This window comes from Adiantum capillus-veneris, chromosome 17 (genome assembly GCF_014529385.1).
Source record: "Adiantum capillus-veneris isolate H3 chromosome 17, ASM1452938v2, whole genome shotgun sequence".
Taxonomy (NCBI): domain Eukaryota; kingdom Viridiplantae; phylum Streptophyta; class Polypodiopsida; order Polypodiales; family Pteridaceae; genus Adiantum; species Adiantum capillus-veneris.
Window position 1 is genome coordinate 137,339,013 of NC_140947.1, and position 7,381 is coordinate 137,346,393.

Sequence of the window (7,381 nt, forward strand, 5' to 3'; positions counted from 1 at the left end):
AATAAGGAAAGACAAAAATTTTGTTATTCAGATTATACAATGTCACACTTTCAAAGCGTAAATGTCATAAACCGTACTAACTTTTTACCAAAGAATTTCAGACTTGCATTGAAGGATCCATCCAGTATCTATGTTCCCACCCAAATGTTACTTTAAGTAACTCTACTTGTTTGTTCTAGTGCACACCATGACTACTTCTCAAAGGCCTAGCACTACAATTGACTCTGTTACCATTTAATAGCTATACTACAAATGATCATTTGTGGATACCATCTAGATTAACTATCGAGAATTGGGTACTATTGCAGACGAGGCAATGCAATGATTTTGTCGAGGCTTTCAAGGGTCAAGTTAAAGAGTTTAAAGTGTGTGCACAAAGCAAGCAGGTGAAAGAGGTCCTCATACAACATGCTTTCCAACCTGCAAAATTAAGGTTGCAAACATCTCCTCCTAGTTTTCCACGTCATCGACCCTACTGTATGGTATTTTGAGCATATATCTCATTCAGTGCATGTTTATTTCCGAAGGCTTATGGTTGATATCATGTTTGATATGGTGCAGATATTCATCCATCAAACGAGACGGATTGGAAATTGGAAACCAATTGAGAGCATAGTTGGGATTTTTGATGCTTTTCATGCATTTGTTGGTGAGTAAATGTACCGAGGAAGGTCGCACAAGGACCTTGCAGATAATGGAATATTCTTTTATGATATGTCATATTTGGAACCCTAAATATTTTCGTCATGGGGTCGTGTGACTCATTTGCCACTTGCATCATTTGACAGCAAGGATTGGTCTTTGCCAGCGTCCCAAACTAGTTAAAGCTTCAGGAATAGGTTTTTTCAGGATATACAGAAGTCCCTCAAGTATTCGATTGCTACAAAGATTGTTAGTCTCACTCTATTTATTCCTATTGAAGTGTTTGTAGATTTCTTCTTTGTTGAGTAAATAAGAACTACCACAACAATGTTCATTTGCAAGTCTGAGAGCTGTTTGGACTTTTTAGATGATAATTGGGATAGGAAACAGTCCAAGGGAAAAATGCAAAAGAAGTCCATAATTTGCAAGTACATTATAAGCTCTCAAAATTTCATAGTGTCATTTTACCATTTTAGATCTCATCTTCTTAGTGGGCAACTTATTCCACTCGACCAAGATATAGAGTCTAACTTTGAGAGCAAACCTTTAGCAATGAAAGATCTACTTTTGAGAGAGCCTACTTACTGTGATGGACCACAATGTCAAGTACAACTCTTGCACCTTAGGGTAGATCTTACATATGAATACATGCCACTGCTGCTAGAAGTGTATGCATTCAGTATCAACAATAGAAAGGTACTTTGTAAATGGATAAGTTTGACTTGTCTTTACTTCCTTAAAGATATAGATACTAACACTTGTCTTTTCTCAGATTCCAAAACGCAAGGAGAAAACAACATTGTGCAAGGAGTCCCTCTCAAATACACTTCACTTGATTGCTTCAACCCAAAGCTAGGTCACAAACCCTGTGCACGTAATGAGTTTTACTGCCATGCCATCCAAGATGTACACCCCAAAATGATTAATACAAAGACATTTTGTTCAAACATTGTCTCAAAATCGCAAACTTTCTATTGTCTCAAGGCTCTATACATTGTAATTTTTCAATCAAAATTTATACAAAGGGGCGATGATTATTGCCCCCTCTCTCTATTGCTACCACAGCTCCCTGCCCCCTACGTCGGTTGCTACCACTGCTCCCCTGCCCCCTGCCTCGGTTGCTACCAATGCTCGCCTGTCCCCTGCCCCTGTTGCTACCACTGCTCCCCTGTCCTCTCCCCCAATTGCTGCTCCTCTCCCTCGGGGGACACTAGTCTCGGGTGCCTTTTCGCGACACTCAAATGCTTGGTCTTTGTCCATGGCTTCCCATGTATCTTGAACTTGTGAAGCTTCACTCTGTTCTCTCTCTTGACGTTGACATGTAACCCAAACCTCTACTTCTGTGAAGTCCGCATAATATTGATTGATTGCTTCTTGCATTTTTTGAACCTCCTCTTGAGTCTGTTGGTACCTCTGTGTGATTTCTTCAATGCGGGCTTGTTCAAACTCCTCAGCTCGTGCACTTTCCTCTCTTGACTGATTGTGCACCAAAATTATAATATGCTGAATGGACATTACAAAAAATTTGTGCACATCATAGGGACTGTAGTCATGTAGTTCAAGGTCCTATAGATGCGTGATAATAAGAAAGTAAGTAAAGAAGTAACTTCTTTTTATAAAGGCATTTTAGCGATACAAGCACTAAAACAACATGCGTACTTATACTTGGTACATCCAGAATCTGGCTTAGAACGAGCATAGCATTCATACACGTCCTCCAACCACATATAAAATCACCAGACTGAGTGGACACACTGGCCCATCGATGCTCAATGGCAGCACCTAGATCATGTTCTAACAAAATGTGCTCCACACAGCAAAAAAAATTTCTCGTGGAACTATATATATAAGCACTTGCTTAGTAGGGCATTAGGAATAGACACTATCTACAAAAGCATAAAGATAAGCCTTACGCCTTTACATGCCCATGGAATCCCTTGCTTTTTGCGGAGTTTCCGTAGTAGACCACCTTCACTTCAATGTCAAATAACACCAAACTCCAATGTTCACTACACAAAAAGAAAACATCAAAACTATCAACGATGAGAAATAGTAAGACCCTAAATCCAACATAGCTTTGCATACCAACACAAAACTCACCTTTGATTGTAGGCAGTGGACCAGAAAGTGTGCTAGATCCCAGTTTACTCTATTGGACCAGCCCAACAACGTCAAAATGAAATTTCGTTGTTTTGAAGCATAGGCAATATAAGCGGATCTATTACATAGATTTGTCTTGCACATTCACAAGAAGAAGCGAGATAGCATGCCTGACATGAAAAAGAACTAGCCTTTAGATTGCTTACTGGATATATAGAGATAGGTCAAAATGAAGCAAATATGGATCTTGAAAGGTTCATATAAGTCCCTATCATTTGGTTATGACTCGGGTCAATACTAAGAAATTAGTGGCCTTAAAGATTTCCAAGTGTCTCTATTCGCTTGGTACTGACCCCAAACTAAGGTCAAATACCAAGTGAATAAAGACCTTGTAACATTTAAGGGTCCCTATTTTTGCTTGGTACTGACCCCGACAACGTCACATAATGAACCTTATCCTTACCACATATAGCAGCATGGACGACTATATCTATTGCGTTGGTGTTGGAGAAATCGCGCATGCAGAGAAAATTTTGTCAATCAAGGTTGATAACGGAGGAATATGTACTCGAAGAGGTGCTAAATTGACACGCATTTGTAGTTCCTCTTTGTTTTTTTCATTGATCTGCTCTACAGTATGCCAGTCTTCTTGCACACGTTCTTGCTCTTCCAGCAAAAAAATGTGTGCTCGAAGAGGTGTTGAATTGACAAGCATTTGTAGTTCCTCTTTGTTTTCTTTGTTGATCTGCTCTACAATATGCCAGTCTTCTTGCACACATTCTTGCTCTTTGCTAGCTTGTTGTTGCCCTATTTGGATGGCCCTTGTGAAGAGGTACCTGCCTGTTGCTTTTCTTGAACAGACTCTGGCCATACCTCACCGAGCTCTGCTCTTACTGGCTCAGGGTCTAAATTGGCAAACTTACCCTTGGTGGACTCTAATTGAAGGGTTGTGGGATCCTCTCTTTCCTCTCTAGTGGGCTCTGGTTCTATCTTTGGGTTCCTCTCTCGTTGGCTCAGGCTCTAAACCAGGTTGCTCCTCCCTAATGGGCTATGGGCTCTATCTCTACCTGTGTGGGTTCCTTCGTGGTGTGTTCAAGCTCCTCCCCTCAACTCGTGATCGTGTACGTCTGTTGCTCTCAACCCTTGAGGGCTCTCCCTGTCGTGCACAAGGATGGAAGGGAGGGATGTCAAGAATATCCATTGTCCTATTGTCCCGGATTCTCACCTACTGAAATAGCCCATCGTAGAGAAAATGCAGCCTGTGGAGGGTGTCAAAATTCTTGGGCATAATCGTGACACGATGCGCGTGGGCCTCCAGGATGTAGCCATCACTAAAAAAATCAACGAGGTAATCCTCTGCAATCTCCTACAGGTAGAGAAGAGCATTGCTGGCCCATCGCATGCCCACTCTCTAAGTATTGATATCTCTCACACCACTCTTTGAAAGGAAGCCTTGGAATGGCCGGTTGCATGTGCCTTTTGATCCTACATAGATCCTATTGGATGCATCTGTGCACCTCGTATTGGTGTCTTCTTGCTTGAGCATGCAAGGACTCAGCTGTCGCCGTTCTGGGTGTGGACTTTCCATGAGCCATCTCTACAAACAGCATAACAAAGAAACAAACAAATTATGTGAGTGAATGTTACTTTCACATAAGGGGATCCACCCGTCAAACACAACTCCAAATAATATGGTCAATATCAAACGAACCAGAGCATCAAATACAATAATGATGCCCCTATTCTCTAAGTATTGACCTTGCAAATTTGAACTGCAAAAAAGAATAAAAGATCTACAAATAGCAAAAAGAAAACACAACTGCAAGGAATATGGTCAGTGTTAAGCGAATCAGAGCCCGAAACATAGTTCTACATACTTTATTCTCTTGGTACTGACCATTCAAATTTGAAATGCAGAAAAGAATGATAGGATACATGAGCATTGTGTAGAGATAGATCTAGTCGACAAATTGAGGTAGAAGACAACGCAGCAAGTGGGCGGGAGTACTTGTCCTTTTACTATTTTCACACTGCGTGAAGGCTCAGCTAGGGTGAGGGTAGGGTTAAAATGTGAGCCGAGAGCAGGTCGACGCTCGAAGGCGGGGTTACCTACCTCTAAACTTTGGATCATGCACCTCCTTAATGAGCATCATTTCTATTTTCATGGTGTTTGGTGGACCGTACTGCATGAGAATCTGAGTCTGTTTATTGCATTTACACTGGTTGTCCTTGTAAGAGGGCAACCCACATGTCCTTTTGGAGTTACTGTTAGGCGCTAGACATTGATCGTTGTCGAGGTCGGCATTACCATCTCCAAATAGGAGAAATAGATCGGCCTTGCTTTTTTTGCGATCTTTCTCTCAGTCATCTCTTTGAGATCTTACTCTCGGTGACCTCCAAAGCTTTGAGTCTGTTACTGCTATGTTATCAGTTATTGATAACTAAGCCAACTATTCTCAGACAGAGTATTAAATGAATAACTAAGCCTCTTGCATGGTTTTGATTAGGCCTCTCAATGCGCAGGTCAAAACCAGGTGAATAGGGGCCTTAATAATTTTCCAAGGGCCCCCCTTTGCTTGGTTCTGACCCTCTGTGCCAAATGGACACAGATATATCGTAAGTTGTATTGATATATTCTCTAGGGTCAAAACCAAGCGAAGAAGGGCTTGAAGAATCCTTCAAGCCCTCTCTTTGCTTGGTTCTGACCCCAATATGCGTGGGTGCATCCCTAGGGGATTCTTCACGCCCTTATTTGCTTGGTTCTGACTTTTACCATGTCATTGGTTCTATTAAACAAGAAGGTCAAAACCAAGTGAGTAAATACCTTTAGATTATTAAATGAACAACTAAGCCTATCGCATGGTTTTGACCAGGCCTCTCAATGCATGGGTCAGAACCAGGCGAATAGGGACCTTAATAATTTCCCAAGGGCCCCTTTGCTTGGTTCTGACCCTCTGTGATGAATGGATGTAGACATACCGTGAATTGTACTAATATATTCTCTTGGGTCTGAACCAAGCAAAGAAGGGCCTGAAGAATCCTTCAAGCCCTCTATTCGCCAAATGGGATGTAGACATACCGTGAATTGTATTAATATATTCTCTTGGGTCAGAACCAAGCAAAAAAGGGCCTGAAGAATCCTTCAATCCCTCTATTCGCCAAATGTGCGTGGGTACATCATGAATAGTACCGAGATGATCAGGTTGGTCAGGTTCATTATAATAGTAGCCTTGTCTTGCTATTTCTTTCATACATGCGGAACATAGAACTAGAGATGGAAGACGTAGGGGAGGATACATGTGAAGAAAAATTGTTCATGTTCCTATACAACACCCATTCTCATGACCGTGCACCAAAGCTATCAGTAATGTTTAATCCATAGTTTTGTATCCTATAGATTTTTGATTGCTTAATGGAGTTACAAAGGCATTTGAAACAGTACAAAGCAGTCATTTGTGATAGCTCCCTGACAATTGATGGCAAGCGATTTATGCACCCAACCGATCTTGACCATGAGAAGCGTGTTGCAAGAAGGTTGAATCGTTGTCTACAAAAGTGTCCCTCCAATGTAGTGCTTGTCAAAAAAAGATGCCTAAGCACTTTAAAGAGTATCTCTTAGTGGAATTCAACCACAGGTTTGTGTGTTACTTTTACCTATTGGCAAATGGTGAGTCAGAGACTTCCCAGTCGTCAAATTTTGGTAGTTGCCCATTGGCACTAGAGGAAGAGGTAGTTATAGTTTGACCCAGAAGAAGAGCAGGTTGAGGTATTGAAGGAGACATTTGATGCAGGCTTAACTCTTGCTTCTCTTGCAAATGCAGCACTTAGAAGCAAACAAGAAAGCCCAAATGAGGAAGGGTCTTTGCCTCTGAATTGCACTCCCAATTTTTCTATGGCCGACAACATTTACTACATTCTCCTCACGGATATTATGCATGAGCTGAATATACGGGAGGACTACTGCTTAGATGCAATTGAAAATTTTTGTGAGACAGACATGGGACTTAAGGAGAATAGAGTGGACAAACATATCCTTGTTGACACATCTGTGCACGACACATAGTTCACTTCAAGGGGTCAACTAATCAAACATATATTCAACCAAGCAAAGTCTATAGAAGACAATTTGCCAATAGAGGAGCAGTTCCAATTGACCGCAAGATATCTCGGCTTAGAAAACATGGGTATCCCCGTGGCACCCCTAGCCTAGCTGGCAAATAGCCACTCAATTCACTTGTGGGGAAGGTCCATGCTAGAAATGGACAAGAATCAAATGGTAATTTCTTTTAGGCATGCATATGGTTTTGCCCATGTCCCAATGATGAAATATTGAGATAAATCTAATTGTTGACAGGTGCTTGTTTATGATGATAGTTTTCTTAGAAGGGCAGGAGGCTCAAGGCAAGGACTTGTCAATGGAGTGCAAGGCAAGGATGCGGCATTGTCTCAGTACATCGGGCTTTTTAACCACAAAAAGGTTTGTAGAAACAATTCAAGTACTTGACAATATTGTACGCATATCAATAATAACCCATGAATGTTTTGATATTGTTTTGTAGATCATAATATACCACAAGGAATACTCTTAGGATAATGCAAAGTTCCCTTTGTTTGCAATGAAAGTTATTACAAGATTGTG